The sequence below is a fragment of the Lactuca sativa genome, chromosome 1, assembly GCF_002870075.4.
Source record: "Lactuca sativa cultivar Salinas chromosome 1, Lsat_Salinas_v11, whole genome shotgun sequence".
Taxonomy (NCBI): domain Eukaryota; kingdom Viridiplantae; phylum Streptophyta; class Magnoliopsida; order Asterales; family Asteraceae; genus Lactuca; species Lactuca sativa.
The window spans coordinates 97,038,330-97,056,663 of NC_056623.2; the positions used below are offsets into that span (position 1 = coordinate 97,038,330).

The 18,334-nt window shown below is 30.7% G+C and overlaps 1 pseudogene; it reads right to left on the bottom strand.

The window, feature by feature from the left end:
* Positions 1 to 2,255: 2,255 nt before the first annotated feature.
* Positions 2,256 to 18,334, bottom strand: part of LOC111885959 (dammarenediol II synthase-like) — a 44,646-nt pseudogene continuing 28,567 nt past the window's right edge.

Sequence of the window (18,334 nt, forward strand, 5' to 3'; positions counted from 1 at the left end):
GTGATGTTGGTGGTGTTGTGTGTTGGAGAGAACCGAGAGAGATTAGAAAGGAGGGAGTTTTAGGGATGTTGTGTTTTAGAGTGAGGTTTTGGGGTGACAATGCATTTCTATTTATAGTAACACACACATACATACTTATTTGAAGCCATACTCTCTATCACATCATAAACCATAACTTATACCTAGGGTTGAGTATACATAAGGAGGAATGGTGGAGGGTGTTCACGTGGGGAGTCATAAGGTGGAAGGAAAAACAATCTAATTTCTAATCTTGTGGGCCCCACATTTGGGTTACAACCTCATTAAATGCTCAAACACACTCATAATCAGGTGCATCCGAATTCGAATGTCAAGAATTTTTTCCAACGTGCCGATAGATAGAGTTTAATTCGAGGATTCCAAAAACTCATACGGATTAATTTTTCGAGTTACGGAACTCCGGAAAATCGTGTTTAAAGTTTCGCGTCTAAATAGTCTGTTACGCTCGATTTTTCGGTTTTCGCAAATACTTTTGCTAGAAATATTGTGAGTATGAAATTAAATACTAGGCTAAAACCTGAGTCCAAAAACATTCTCGGAATTTCCATCAGAGGAATGTAAGTGCCTCAACGGATCGATTTGGTTTTACGCGTTTAAAGAAAACCAGTGTTTTATTGTCCGTTATCTTAATATTGCCGTACCTTTTGCATACAAACTCTATTTTGGGCGTTATTTATATTTTCGGAAATAGAAGAACATGTACTATAATATTTGAATGTTTGCTTTGCTCAAAATTGTTTAATATGAAATTTCAATTTTTCAGACGCATTAATTAGTGTTGTAGTTTTAGCGGTTTGATTCGGTTGATAGTTTACACATTTGGAAGTAATGTATAATCTGACATCTTATATTATTTGAAACGAACTCATTTATTTTACATTAGATGCACCAAAATTGGATGAGTTAAATTACAAACAGAATTGTATGCCTAAAATTTCGAGATGTCACATAAGTGGTTGTAATTAAAGACCACTATTGATAATATGGAATAATGACTTTGTTTGAGATGTACTCTTTCTCAACAACTATATATGCAAACACACTACTACAAAATGGCGTATAGGACCCACTTTTAAAACAAATCAGGTTATATATTGTAGAAACCACATTTTTTAAAATAAAAACATATACAACCCATTTATCCAAAAGAAACTGAGATTTATGTAATGATATTTCTTGGATTTTTTTTATTCTCCTTCAAAAAGCAAGGTCAATTTTTTTAGTTTCTGCTCATTTCATTTCTGAAATTTTCATTTCCCTCCATTCTCCCAAAATATGTCGCTCCTGTGTCTCATCAAGAACATTAAATACATAACATTCCCCAAAACGATACCCTATCTTTTGGTTGAGTTTACACAGCGGAGTCCTCCTCTACCTTCATCTACACCATCTTCGTTTTCAACATCTTCAATAAGGTTTGTGTTTTTTCTTTATTTATAATACTTTCTAAACTTCATTTGGGGTTTATTTGGAATTTGGAATCATATCTACTAGTGTTGATGCCTGATTCAGTTTGGAAGAGTTCTAATATATTTGACAATGGCGACCCACAATAACACTTATTACATGCTCTAAGGTCTATTTCTACAATGTTTGTTTTGGATTTATAGATTTTAGGTGTAATTTGTTGTTGGTGGGTATCTTTTTAAGTTTGATATTAACATGGTTTGCTTCAGTTTGTTACTAGTCTCTTGGAAAAGGAGATATTTCCCCAAAGCCATACCAAATCTTTTATGTTTTCACTACCTCTTTTCTGCCGAACCACCACATTCGTCACTGCCTTTCCCCTTCCACTTTGGTCTATAATTATGATTATCCATGTTTATAAGACCCGGTTTAAAACCGAATTCTTTATAAAATTCCACATGGGCCTCGCCCTATATACGAGACTCGGTTGAAAACTGGGTTATATGATGCATGTTGTATATTAGTAATGTTTATTTGTTGTTTATGGTTTTTCTTCTTCCATTGGAGAAGGTCATTGGAGTAACATAAATATAAAAAAGATTAGTAACAAATATGTACAAAGATATATATTTTAGAACATGGGAATGATATAGCCACAAGTACTTAAGTTTCATCTATTTCAAAAATCATCACATCTATCATTTTATGGATTACACATTTACCATATATATGTATACTAAGACTTTCAAGGATTTGATACTTAAAATATAATACATGATTTGGTCTATATTTTGGTTTCATAAATCACACCTTAGGATTCGAATTTAGTGTCGGCTATGGTAACTTACATTTGAATAGCCTTCTTTATGTAACCAAACACGTCTACGGTACTCCCCAAGTGCCCATAATGGGAAAATGTTCCTGTGTTGTGCATACTGTAGCAAGCAATTTTTCATCCAGGCTCCAACAATTTCCTGTGTAAATAGGGTAACGTACAATACAGATATTTAAAAAACATATTATATATATATATATATATATATATATATATATATATATATATATATATATATATATATATATATATATATATATATATATATATATATATATATATGTTTGTGTGTGTGTGTGCTGGTGCTTGCGGAGATTGAACAATTAATTTGGGTGCAAACTAATACTATCCTTCTTATAAAAAAATAGGGAGAGGGGAATATATATATATATATATATATATATATATATATATATATATATATATATATATATATATATATATATATATATATATATATATATATATATATATATATATATATATATATATATAGCACACACACCCAATGAAAGTCTTGAATTTTATTTATCGTGGGCTTAATAGAAGTATGACTTTCAATGCTTTGGATTTTTTAGGGATTACCTGTTGAGGAAAATCTCCATTATCCATTTGAGCGTTAATCAACAACTTTGCTGCTTTATCTAAACCTTTAAAGCAATTTAGAGGTGGAAAAATGACTAATCCTTGAGTTAACGTTTGCAAGCTCCGGTAATTTCCATTAATCCTAGTTGGTTGTTATCATAGCCTAAACTTTTGTTACAACTTTTAACCTTACATCAAAATTTATCTTTTAAAATATTGTATTGCAAAACTCTATAAAAGATAAGTTGTTGTGTATGGAGAAAAAATATATAAAAATTATTTGCCTTAGCTAAATTATTTATGATGTCATCCTTATGATAGTGTGATTTTATATTCGGATTTATGAAATCATTTTAGCAAGTTACGAAATGGAATTTCATTTGAGTCTTTTTTTCTCTTTTCTCTAACTTGAACTACCGTATTAGTTTGGCCAACCAAAGTTTTTTTGATCCATATTTTGAATATCATTAATTAAAATTAATAATTGGGTTATTAAATATGATTGTAAAAAAAACTTATTAGAACTGTCATGTATTTTGAATTTATATATAATTTTAAAAGTTATTAAACACCTCCATGTAGTTAATTGATATGAAACATTTTAAGGCTATGTTTGGTGTACTAGCTGAAAAGCTAGTTGTTAGCTGAAAAACTAGCTGATAACTAAAAAACTAGTTTTTAAATAAAAAGATAGCTGATAAAAAATGACGTTTGGTAAAACTAGCTGAAAAGCTAGCTGAAAAATATGAAATGACATAAAATGACATTTAAAAGAATGTGTTTTTATAATTAATTAAGGGGTATATTTGGAAAATTTTAAAAAGCTCCTAAAAAGCTAGTCTAAGTAGCTTTTTAAAAAGCTAGCTTATAAACTACATTTTGACTTGCCAAATATGACAACTTAAAAAAGCTCAAAAAATAAGCTAGCCGTGGCAGGCCAAACACAACCTAAATTGGAGTTGAAAATGGTTCAAAACCAAGAGGATGTGTTAGTCTATGGTTAAAGTATAGTTTAATTCATTGTTACCATGTTCTGTCCATTTTTAGCTAAACTTTCTTTATTGGGTTGAAACATTATAACTAATATAAACCCTAGTTGACCAATTTTAATAGAAGTCTATAATTTCCACCCATAAATAAATTCATTGAAACTAACATGTCCACTGAACATAAGACCAAGCATTGCCCAAGATGTTTGCACCAAATTTGTTCGGTTCCCATCCAACGGCGTATAAACCTAGACAAAGAATAGAACTATAGCTTTAAAGCTTGCACATTTATGTTTTATTAATTAATAGCTTACTTTTCCTTTTGTGTTAGATATCATATCATAACCACTTTAGCTATTACTATAACTCATCGTAATCAAATTCATGTTACTTGTGAGCAAATATATGAATTACCCCAGTAGGACAAGATACACGACTCTCTCCCCATCCCCCTTCTTCATTCTGTTTCGAAAGTAAGAATTTGACACCTTTACATATTGCTTTATTATTATCATATGTCTTTCTAGCATAACTTAAAGCCCTTAGGGAAAAGAATGTTCCATATATGAAGCATACTCCCCAGTAACCATACCTATCAACAAGCCAAAAGAAGAGTTTAAGGATCTCAAAGTAGTCATAGAAAAATAGAATTCCTACTATACAGCTTACCATGAACCATCATGCCATTGTGTTTCCTCAAGTTAGCGTATTCCATTCAAAATTGAGAGTTCTATTTCTTCTTTTCTGTGTGTTGGATGAATACGGTTGAACTCTATCAGAGCTACAATAATGCAAGCTGAGGGTTCTACATGCCTAATTCACCAAAGATATATGATATTAATAACCATTGGTTTTTATGAAAACTTCTATTAATATATTGACCAATATCTTTTGTTATTACTTTCATTTAATTATATGTTTTGGCATACATTTGGCTTAAGTAGTTGTAATTATAGATCACTATTGATAATATGTCAGTAATGACTATGTTGGAGATTTACTCTTTCTCAACAACAATATCTGTAAACATCTCTCAAGGATTAAGAATCTGTAGAAGTGGTTTTGGAATTGGTGGCTCCCAGACAGCAAATCCTCCACTTATAGGACTCTAAATGAGGAGAAAACATAAAATGGTACCACGGGTTTGTTCATTGTTTTTGCTTTAAATAAAACATATAATTACTTTTTCAAACTAAAAATGATGAAATATATTCATTTCTAAGATGAATGTATCATACTTGTAGGTAAAGAAGCACATTCATTGCCTCATATAGTCGGGTAGTGTCATCTTTCTCTCCAGCAATTTTTTTGGGCATGTTTGATGGAAAGAGTAGACACTACATGGTAAGATAAATGATAATTAATTACATGATTTATGTATATAGAGAAAGAACCAATTTAAATTGCATGCATGTACCATTAGCGCTTCAGCTGTACAGTCGGAGACAGCCCATCCCTGATCTTGATCAGAGAAGGCCCATGATCCCTTAGTTAAATGTCGATACATCCGAGTGAAATCTCCTGAAGGATTTTCTTTTATCTGTATGTAGTTTAGTTGTATAATTAATAAATCTATCAAAGTTTGAAAAAATAATCATGCATGCATATTGCTAAAAAACAACCTGAGATTCTCTTAAATAGAAGTGTGCCTTTTGAGACAATCAGCGTATTCTTCAGTCATGTTACTAGCAATAATTGTTTGAGTTGCAAAAACACAATCCCACACTTGACTACCAAAACTATGCATTGTCATTCCATCTTCTGCAATCCATAAGTAATCTGGAACTTTGGCTAAGTGATATTTGAACTTATCACCATTTGGATTCTCCGCCCACCAGCACATCATTTGTAGACTCTGTCCGAAACAAAATAAGATATTCGTTATGTTTTTATGTAGAAAATTCATTTTATTGTAATTTTCTTTGTTTCTTTACATCAACATCATGTAGCTTACTTTTTCAATGCATCCTATGGTCATGTATCTAGTCTCTTGTGATTCATAGCGCATTAGTTTAACAACTCTATCAACTGATCTCCCTCGTAGTTTCGAAAATGGCCAATGTTTAAAGACGGGCTCGGTAATGTAGTGAAGGGTATGCCACAAAACATCTTGAAGAAATGAATGTGGATAGTACAAGTCCTTCTACAAAAAGAAACATATATATATTTTTGTAAGAACTTTAAAACTCCTTCCCGGCCAAAAACATTCAAAACCAACACTACCACACCACCCTTGGGCCGTCTAGACCATTCATAGGTCAAAATATAAGAAAAAAACTGATGAAAACTATAAATGTGCACATCTGCATATTTGTGCATATTTAAATATCCATATATATATATATATATATATATATATATATATATATATATATATATATATATATATATATATATATATATATATATATATATTATGCATTTTCAAATATGCATATATGCACATTACAAACAAATAACATTTTTATTTTTTATTTTTATGTTGTGACTAGTCTAGACAGTGACCTAAGATTGTGTTGGTTTTAAAAAATTTTGAATGTAAAAAATAAATAAATAAAATAATCAGGTTCTCATAAAAATATTGGTTTTTAAAAGAACTTTTGGGTGTATATATATATATATATATATATATATATATATATATATATATATATATATATATATATATATATATATACACTCCATTAATTCAAAAGTTGGTGCTAATTTTGAGGTCACGGTCTTAAGAAAGATACCAACCTTACAACAATTATTTCGTTGTTTATTCCAATTAATATCCTCAAAAGGGGTGGAGTGGATTTCTTTTCACAATGCTAAAACAAGAGGAGTGATGGGTCCTTGTATTCTTTTTCCATATAAATATGACATAGGCATGTAGGTTGTCCGACAATAACACCACATTTCGGCTGTATAAGTCATTACAACATAAAGAGTGTGAGCGAGTATAACTAAAAATTATATTTTGTTTTATTCGGATGGATTCTAATTTTTATTAAATCAAGGAAAGCATGTTGGAAATATTAGATACAAATTTTTAAATATATAGTTAAATTAGGATGAAAAGGAAAAGGAAATATTGATGGGAAAAGCCAGAATTCACAACGGGTTGCAACCCTCCCAATCATAAATTCCAAGAACCTACATACATACATAAATGCAAGAAAATAGACAAGGAATATCATCAGTTATGCCAAGAAATGGGTAAAAATATTTCGATAATTCTAAAAAAAAAAAAAAATTCAAGAAAAGTCTCAGTTTTGAGTCGGTATACTAAATAGTCCTAAATAATTTTTTTATAAAAAAGTTCTAATAACCGGTAAAAGGTTCATTCTAACCCTTTTTCCCGGTTCAGCCGGTAACAAATTAATTTGAGACTATTTCGTAAGCTGACCCATAATATTAAGATTTTTCTTCAAAAATAAAATAAAATAAAAAATATTGGTACTATTTCGTTAACTGACTCAAAATATATATGAAAAACTACTTTATGTATTTTTACACCTTAAGAAATGTTTTCAAAGTTCTTTTTTCATTTAAACGTATTTATACGTATTATTAAATACATGTATAAAAATATTTAAATAAAAAAAAAACTATAAAAATGTTTTTTATACATGTAAAGATATGTTTTTTATATCTTTTTAAAACGTTTTTATGCATATAAAGATAAGTTATTGATGATACGAAGATTGTGTGGGCTTATATGAAAATAGTAATGAAGATTGATACGAAGACGCTCATGACATTGAGTGTTTTATTAATTGATCTTCATGTGTCCACCATATTTAAGAATAATCTAGTATGTTCCTTGTACATTTCTAGTTTATACGAAGATTGGGTTAGGTTAATTGTTTGAGTTCGCAAGTTAATCTGCCAACCCGACTATATATATACATTATATTTTTAGTAAAAAATTAAAATTTTACGTATGTATCAATGCAATATACGACACAGTTGCACTTTACATGAATGTTTTCAATTTCATTGGAATGTTAATGGTTTTATGAGTTTATGAATTTATAATAAATGTTTATGACTTTATGAGTTTATGACTTTGTGTGAATGTTTTCATATCCACACTCTTTATGTTGTAATGACTTAGGTTGAGATTAGTATAAGATTATGTGGCTTTTTAATTTTAAAAATTGAAAAAAACCATAAATGGACATGTGAATATTATTTATTTAAAAAATATTATAAAATGACAAGTGTCAAAACTAATTAGAGATTAACGATCGGCAAAAAAACCTTTATTGCAATTAATGTTTAAAGTATCAAACGTAATAAATATTATAATAAATTGCAATTAATATGTTTATTCATTCCATATTTTAATATTTTATTTAAAAAATACTTAGTATTTACATTGTAATATTTTTTTTTTCTTTAATCAACTCGTGTAATACACATGTTTTATACCTAGTAATATAATATAATATAGTCATGTTTGTGGGTTGACCCGCAAACCTAAATAGCTAACCTAACCCAAACCATGAAATAAACGTGTTGGTGGGTTAGCATGTTGGCATGATGGTGGGTCAGAAATCCCAACCTAAACCCACTTATTTTTGTGTCGGCTTCATAACAGGTTACATACTAGGTCATGAATTGTCACCCCTAGATAAAACATATACTGGTACATGACACACTTTTAAAGAACTCTTAGCGCCTTTGTTTATAAACTAGAAAGGTACAACGAACAGACCAGATCATGCTTAGGTATGGTGGACAAACAAAAATCAATCTTCAAAAACTTAACGTCAGGAGTATCTTTGCATCAATCTTCATGACCATCTTCATATAAGCCCACACAATGTTTGTATCATTAAAAACGTATATTTACATGTATAAAAACGTTTAAAAATCTATATTAAAAAAATATATATCTTTATAACATGTATAAAAAAACGTTTTTGAAGTTCTTTTTTATTTAAATATTTTTATACATATATTTAATAATACGTATAAATACATTTAAATGAAAACATTTCTTAAGGCGTAAAAATATATAAAACGTTTTTCATATATTTTTTGGGACAGTTTACGCAATAGTCCCAATATTTCGGTCTTTGCAGAAAAGTTTCAATATTTTTGCTCAGTTTACGAAATAGTTCCAAATTAATTTTTCATCAGCTGAATGGAAAAAAAAAAAAGGTCAGCGTGTAACATTTTACCGACTTTTAGGACATTTTTGTAAAAAAAATGAGACTATTTCGTATACTGATCCAAAATATCGTGACTTTTCTGAAGATTTCCTAATTCTAATGCATAAATATCAACATATACAGCTTTCACAGAAATGTCATAAATATTCATTGTTTTTCCGGTAGAATATGACTTTTTATTTGTCTTGAGATATAAATACCGTTTGCCTTGACATTTTCTCTCTCACACTAACATATATAAGTTTTTTATAGAACTCTAGTTAGAGCACATATCATATTATTTATAAGGAACTAGTTATAGTTTGTTTATAGATTATATTTTTACCGAAAGATAGACCTTTCCCCAAGAGGGAATGGAGGTTGCACCACCATGGTCAAGTATCCACCTGCGGCCTCTACCCATTGCACCATCTGTGCCATTTTTTCCTTCTCCTAGTATACGCAAGGCCACATAAACCAATGCAGATCCAATCATCATACTCTGGCCCTCGATAAAAAAAAAACCCCATCCTCCGTCTTCATTCTGTAATTATGATGCAACTTGAATTATTTAATATGATATATTTTTCATAAGCAAGATAAATAAATAGATCTATAAATGTGTTTAAGGAAGTATAGAAGGAACTACGTCTTCAAAACTTGAAGCGGCATATAACCATACTGTATATGTAGGTTGAAATACAAAGGGCATGATTATTTGTTTAATTTGTTTGTTTCCATCATTTTTGTTTGTTATGTTGTTTCAAGGAAGACCTACTTAGATAAATATTCCATTAAGGAAACTTTCATAACTTACATTCTTTTGACATTTTATTTTTCAAGATTCTAAGAAAAAATGGATAACTTATATTATTTTGACATTGTTTGTTCATAATTACTTTATTTCTATCCAAACAGGGTATTTTATGTTTTAGTTCTTATATTACCTAGAGTATTTAAATCACTTATAAGTAAAAAAAATATTATAATAATGTTACTTTATTAAAGAAAGAAAATAGTAGCTAAGAATCGAATTTTTCTTGAGTAAATTATCAAACCAGAAAGACCATACAAAAAACTATCACAACCTTCCTTCTAGTTGGTGTCTTTATTGTCCTAAGACTATTTAGTGTGATAGGAATTTGTACAAGTTCTAAATGAGGACTTAGAAATTTAAGTTAGGTGTTGCAATGTGTACAATTTTATAAAATGAATTTGATCATGATAACGTCAAATGGCAGGTATAAGACCGGGGGGGGGGGGGGGGGGGGGGGGGGGATTGTTAGAGTGAAAGCACTTTGACAAAAAATAAAGGAATCCACACACATAGAGAATAATAACTTCAATAAAGAAATAAAAACATAACGTTTAACATGGTTCGCTTAATCTGCAAAATCAGCCTACATCCTCATGCTTGGTCAGCGTATCAAATTTGAGGCCAAAGGGAGGATTGATCTATATAGCTCAACATGTGTACCCCTATGGGGGCCATGGCATAGAGCTTGTAATGATGGTCATAATGCATCTATTAAGAGAAAACTCGCATAATGGGAAATCTGACAAGAATATAAGATTAAGAGGAAAGAGGTTGTTCCTATAAATGATCAAAGACAACTCAACCTTCCTCTGAAAGCTACTTGGTGACAATCCAACTTGCCTAAGCTGCTAACTATCGAAGCTCGTGATACACCAAGATGCATCTGGCATGCATGTTGAATTTTACAACCACACTACTTTGGAAAACTAAGTTTGTCTTAATAATCGTGTTACATGATCCTTAAGATATCTACAAACAATATTATTTATTATCGACCCAATCTAGTTGGTGCCCAAGTTTCTAGCAATCATAATTGATATACTTTGTTTGATAATTATGGATGAATAAGCAAAAGAAATGATGTCGAAGGGAAAAAAAAATATAGATGATGATAGAAAAAGATGCATGGTCTTCTAATAGTGGAAAATAAAATATTGTAACAAACCAATTAAAAGAAGCAAACTAAGTAGGTGAATCATTATTGTTGATATAGAGAATGCTTTTGAAATGACATGTTTGATATCTCAAAATGTTCAAAATGAAAAAGAATTGTGGAATTCCCTTGAATGTTGATTGTTGATGATATGATGCATTTGAAATGACATGTTTAATGATGCATTGTTTGTCTAACAAAATGTTAAAATCACAAAATAATTTTTGAAGTAACTTGAATCAAAATATATTGTTGAAGATGCTTCTAGTAATAACTTATTGTATAGTAATTTTAACAAATATAAAATGGTTGCTTCAAGGCTCGATGTAAAAATACAATGAACTCTATATATTCACCTCACATAAGAAGAATATAGATGAAACCATTATTCTGCCAAAGTTTGTGGTAGATAATATCTCCGGTTGTACCATAGTTGTTCATTAGTTGTATTTACTTTTACCTTAGTTGTACCTAGTTTGTATATTCTATTTATTTTGTCTTGATGCAATCACCCAAGATCATTGGGGTTTATCATTATTACATGGTATCAACCATATCCCTTCCATAATTTTCTCTTCCACCTCACGTTCTTCCCACAACCTCTACCCTAATTACTGAAGTGACTGGATTCATCATAGTCGAGACATATCAATCTCTTCTCTATGTCACCTTGATTCACATGCCTTCCCTAAAACTTGCCTCCACCAATTATTTTTTTGTGAAAGACACATATTGAGACCCTTTTGTAATCGCAGGGGATTTTTGGTTTTCTTGTTAGCTTAGATTCTCCTCTCTTACCTGCAAGTACTGCTCCCGCTGATGTTGCTAAGGCTGAAAAAGCTAAGAAGGATTGGCGTATGCAAGACCGTCTTCTTCTTTCTTCTTTCAGTGAGGAATCCATGGAAGAAACTATTGGATGCAAATCATAGGAAGAAGTTTGGAGTGCCCTTGAAAAGGCTTATGACTTACAATCCAAAACTCGTAAGATTCAGTTGAAGGATGAGCTTCAGCATATGCATCATAGGTCACTCTAGTTTGTAGATTTCAGCTCCAAGTTTTGTGGTATCTGTGATCGATTAGGATCCATTAAGAAAGTTTTGTGGGGTTAGATTCGGAGGGATGCATAAAATGAGCGTTGTTCAAAAGAAATGGGCAAGTGTTTATGAAGACCAAATCTTTTCTAGATTTCACTCCTACTGGTCTTTTGGCAACTTTATTACCCAAATCTGAGCATAAACCTTTCAAATCCTCTCTTAAACGTCCTAAATAGGTCGCAACTATGGAAGATAAGATTCACTCTCTTTGTAAAAATCATACAAGAGACGTTGTACCTTGTCTTTTTGGTGTCAATATAGTTGGGTCCAAGTGGATTTATTGGACTAAATATCTCTCAGATGGGTCTGTTGAATGCCTTAACGCTTCATGCAAATGCCTAGTTTCGGCTATACTCATTGTTTCATTCCGTTTTTCAAAGTTGCTATTGTTCATATTATTTTAGTATTGTCTGTTCAGCGCAATTGGATCCTTCATCAACTAGATGTCAAAGTTTTGTTCCTAAATGGTTACATGGACCAACCTATATATATGGAGAAACCACCTGGTTATGTTGATCCCAAATTTCTAGCCCATGTTTTTCGTCTTCGCAAGGCTTTATATGTTCTTAAACAAGCACCTCGTGCTTGGTTCACCACCTTTAGTACTTTTCTCGTGCAATTGGGTTTTATATACAGTTAGATTGACACCTCCTTATTTGTATTAACTCGTGGTGCCACCCTTATGTATGTCTTTGTGTATGTTGAGGACTTTATTGTCATGAAAAAATCCACCAATAGCTAAGTTTGACAACCATCAAAAATCCAACAAAAGCCAAAGAATCTTTTGTATTGAAGATGTAAAATATTATGTCATTTCCAATGTGATTAACAAGTCAAGTGTATATATATATATATATATATATATATATATATATATATATATATATATATATATATATATACACGCATATTTCTAAGTACAACATTGATCTACAATTTCCATGTCTTTTTATATTTCATAATAATTATTATTATAATTAAATTAATCACTTAATAGTTTTTTCTTTAATTTATTATATTTAATGATATTGATGGACCTCATTAATTAATACTGAAATACTCTTTCCGTCCTAAAATTATTGTTTATAGACAAAAAATAAACAGATTAAGAAAACATTAATCAACATTAACTTTATTAAATGAAGTGATAATCGTATCATTTTGTTGCATTTAATTACATTATAGGTTAACTAATAACGGGAGGTATTTTGGCAAAAAAAAAAGATATTTTTTTAGAAAGATGCTATTATTTTGAGATAAACCAAAAAAGAAATATGATATTATTAACATGAGATGGAGGAAATAGTTCAGGTTGTTAGATTATGGTTGGAAGGTTTAAATGATTTTGCTTTACTTTTACAATAAGAAGTTGTCATAATTAATATATGCATAAATGGATTTTCATTGTTTAGTCATCTTCAACTACATATCATCTTTCTTATATTACAAATCCTCCTTTTGATTATTTTTTATGACCATTTTTTTTAATTTGTAGTTTATTCAATGATCATCCAAAGTCAATGGAAAAATAAAAGAGAAACCATTTGTGACGACTAAATTAACCTGTAACTTTTTTGTTTTTTTATGATTCTATTATTTTCTTTTATTGATTATTTAACATATATTATTTAACTTTTCTACCCATATTATAAGTCTGGTGCTAGGGGCCCAAGAAGATTGGTAGAAATTAGAGGTAATGATTATATAATATTTATATTTATGGTCATATTGGACAATATTATATATATAATAAGTGAAAAAACGTTAAAATTTTAAAAATATATCAACTAAAAATATCAAACAATCAAAATGGTTGAACCGGTTTGTAGTCGATTAATTTGCATTTAAATAGGAGATAATGACTTGAAAGGGTAGCAGATTTTCGATTTTGTTTCGGTCATAAAGGTAAAATGCAAACAGTTTCATAATTCAGTGGTAAATAGATGATGAAAAAAAATTTAGTGACAAAATATGAATAAAATCTAAAGTTCATTTTCATCTAAAAAAGTTCAATGACTAAATGTGAACAAACTTCATCTTGTATTATGTTTTAGCAAATTATTTATTTTTGTTAAATTCTAGCAACATTTGGTAATGAAAAAATCTACGAAATAAAAAATAAACCCCGAAAAATATATTAAAAAAAACGTAAAACCGAAACCGAAATAAAAAAACCAATGGTTTTTTATTTCCAAAATAAAAAATCAAAATTTCCAATTGGATTTTGTTTTAACAAAAAATGAATCATTCTTACCCATAGTTATTAAGAAATTGTGTTTCATGGTCAGAAATTACGTTCTATTCTGGAGAAAAAAAAACTTAATATTATTTTTCTTAAAATAGTTATTTAAATATGAATTGTTTTTTTCTAAAACCTTTTAAAATTATGAGTGACATTTTTGAAAGAAAAAAATAGCACCATTTTAATTGTTGAATATATAGCTATTTTTTTCTAAAAAAAAATAGATTTTTGTAAAGGTAATATAGATGGGGTGGTTTGGGCTATCAAGCAATTGAGTCAAGTGATATTGAATAAGATATATCTTATCCTGACTGTTATAGTGTTCTATCAAGCGATTTACAGTGGAAGTCTACTAATATAAGTAAACAATCGCCATTTCATTTCATGAAATTTATAGCAACACTTGAAATAAATTTGTATAGTGTGATTCGTGCCTAGTTCCCCCTATAATCACATAGTGTATACAAATTATATATGACTAAGACTAAATAGGCATTCGAATAAGTGATCCTACTCTAAGTCTACAACCAAACAAAGACCAGAAAGTAAAGCTAAATCACATATTCTAAGTCTATAAAATCTTAATTATATACAACGTTTACGTATACACTTAGCAATTATAAATCTACCAGCATTGGTCCTTTGTTTTCATGTGTTTGATTCTAGTATTATAGTGCTATAAAGTACTCCTATAGTGTTTTAACTTTACGTTTGGTCCTAGTGCTCCTTTGTATAGAGTTGGTAAGTTTCAGACTTGTTCAACACCACAATCACTCCCAAATACATGTTGGTCGTATCTCAAATAAGTATAGTTGATAAGGCTATATTTATCCCAGATATGATTACATAACTATCCAGGTTTAACCGTAGTATCCAACTCATCCAAATACTTTATAGTTCTTATTGTGATATGGTTTCTGGTATGTATGCATGTTTGTATACTTCTTATAAAATACTTATATTTTCAAAGTATTATTTTTTTTTCAGAGTACTTAGGCCCCATTGTATTTATAGTTATATATCTTACAAGGTTTCATATACTCAGTTCACTATAAACAATGCTCTCATATCAATCTGTCACACCCCCAAAGCAGAACGGCGGAAACGTTCGGGGGCGGAGAACGTCATGTACTGTATCACAACAATTGAATAATAGTAATCAAAGTAACAACAACCATTGCATTGATAATATAGTATTTATATTATATTTGCAACATTGTTTGTATAGCATCAAAGTATATAGCAAAACTATAGATGAGACACCGTGGATGCTCCGTCTTCTCAAAAACTTGTAGTGTACCTGTCTACTGGTTCCCTGAGTATACATGAAAGTGTATCAACATTTAAGTTGGTGAGTTCATAAGTATGTTTTTGTAATGAAAACCTTGTCATTGTTCTTAGGAAAACGTTAGTATGTTCCTCCAGAAAATCCAATATTTTCTTTAGTAAATGAAATGTAATCTTAGGCCTTAAGTGTTGGATTAGTGTCTAAGTCCATAACTATTTTGGTATGTACATGACCCGATTATGAGCATGGTCCTTTTGGGTTGCCTTCACCATAGCAATATGTAGGATGAATTGAGGAGAGAAAGGTTTAAATATGATTTATTAATATATTATATGAATAATATATTAAAGGAGAAATCATATTGTTTAATTAATATTAGTCAAGAATTAATTGATAATTAATTTTGTGGCTAAAAGAGATTAATTAAACTTAGGGGACTGGACTGCAATTATTGGATAATTGAGTTATTGGGCTAAGGAATGCTAAAGGAACAAGGGGTGAACGAAATTATGATGGAAGCCCATCATATTTTCATCCATGGTCTTATCCAGAAGGTTCCATGGGCTACTTAGAGTTTAAGCTGTCCATTAGGGTTTTGACTGAAACCCTAGCAGCCCACACAAGTATATATAGGACCCCTTAGGCTCCAAAAACATGGACAACTGATTCTCTAGGGTTTCCAGCCGTTTTTGGTGCCTCCCCTCTCTTCTCCTCTTCATCCAAGTTGCATAAGGTGTTTGTGACTCCATTAGAGGTGCAACACTTGAGGCACTAAGCTTTCTAAGGCCAATCCAAGCAAGGAATTGATTGTTATTGCTATATAACAATCAAAGGTAATTCTCTAAACCCTAATTCAGTTTATAATATGTTAGATCTAAGTTTTTTAGTCTTGAATCCAAAGCATGTACAATAGAGAAACCTAGATCCAAGCATTAGGGTTTGTATGAGCACATAGGATTGTTCTTATGCCTAAAACCCATCAGTGGTATCAGAGCCTTGATTGGTTTCAATTGTATGTGATGTTTAACTGTTTTGTTTGCTGAAAAATCGACTTTTGGTCCCTGCCCGACTCAACTCGGCGAGTCAGTACCTGGACTCGGCGAGTTGGCCCCTACTCGGCGAGTCCAGTCCCTGACTCGGCGAGTCCAGGGGTCAGACAGAGGGAATTCCGGGTTTTTGCTGCTGTTTTGACTTGGATTTGATACCTAATTCGTTTTTTGAAGTTAAAATCTGATTTTTATCTTAAATTAGTGATTATCCTTGCCAAAACAATAGATAATTTCAAATCTTTTAAATAATAGTTTGTTTATATGATAAATATGGATTATTTCAAATTATTTGGTAATTATCTAATGACTAAAATAAGATTAGGTCAAATATAGATAATTGTGAAATTAATTGTTTAATTTGAATTATTTGTTATTTGATCCCTAATGTTTTGAAATGTTTCAAAACTTTCCCTCAAGTTTTGGAATTTAAAATTTGATTAAAAGTTTAATTTTTGAAATGTTAAATTCTAAAACCCTAGTAATTTGAAAAAGTTCAAATCACACCCTTATGGTTTTATTAATTAATTAAAGTGTATAATTAAAAGTGATTTAATAAACCCATAAAGTTTTGGTTTAAATTTAATTAAATTAAAAGTATAATTTTACTAAATTAAACCACCCAGTATTTTAAAAGTGTAAAATACACCCAATACTATATATAACATTAAAAGTCTAATATTATATATATGTATGAGTAAACAGTCAGTCTTACCGTTAGTAGGCCTCATTCACGAAGCTGGTCTATAAGGGGTGTTTAAGGAAATTGCCTATAAAATGGCGATTGAATGGGTATCCACTCTTACCCACCGCACTCTTGACTAGTGGAGGGTCGTTAGCCGAACGGGAAGGATAGGACAGAAACCTTCCATTATAAGTATAATGAAGTACAAAGTAACTAAATGCTTTTTCAAATTCCCAAATCATAGTTACTTTAGGAAAAATGTGAAATTGTATGCTAATCCATAGAATTACACTTCGTACCCCTGTCAAACGTTAGTGGAGCGTATGTGGTTAACCGACACACTAATTTGGGGATGACATTGGTAGCGAAGGGTGACTCGATGTTTGTCATAGATCAATGGAGCGTGTGTGGCTAACCGGCACATTGATTAGGTGATTGTAGCATTGGGTGCACCACGTGATTCGTATGGTTATTCACACCTTGTTTGTGATCCTCGGCATCCCAGTCAAAAATAGTAGGGCATAATCGAGATTAAACATGCCATTGAAAAGTTCAATGAATCTCAAAAGATCTAGTAGTTTCAATTCATTTAAAACTTAATCTTCCTTTCGTTTTTCATGGTGGAAATTGGTAAATCGTCATTTACCTACCTTCAAATATTCTGCAACTAGATTACGGCATCCCTCTTCTAGGTTGTAGAGTATTGTGTTGGATCCTAGCTTGATGTTTCATTTGGGTGTTGCATCAAGAATTCTAATCAACTTGACTTGAATTTTCTCCCGTTTTGTAGATGTCTACATCTTACAATGGTCTCGCCAAATCCTTTGGAACAAGCTTTCCAAATGAAGATGACGTTCCGAGATACGATCAAGGAAATGAGAGTCGTGCTTCACTTCCTCCACCTCCTCCAATTATTCTCCCTGACCCACAAGTTCAAAGGCTTGAAAAAGCTCACTCAAGCCCTTTTGGCAAGTAAACACGAAGATGGGAAACCTGTGTGTACACACGTC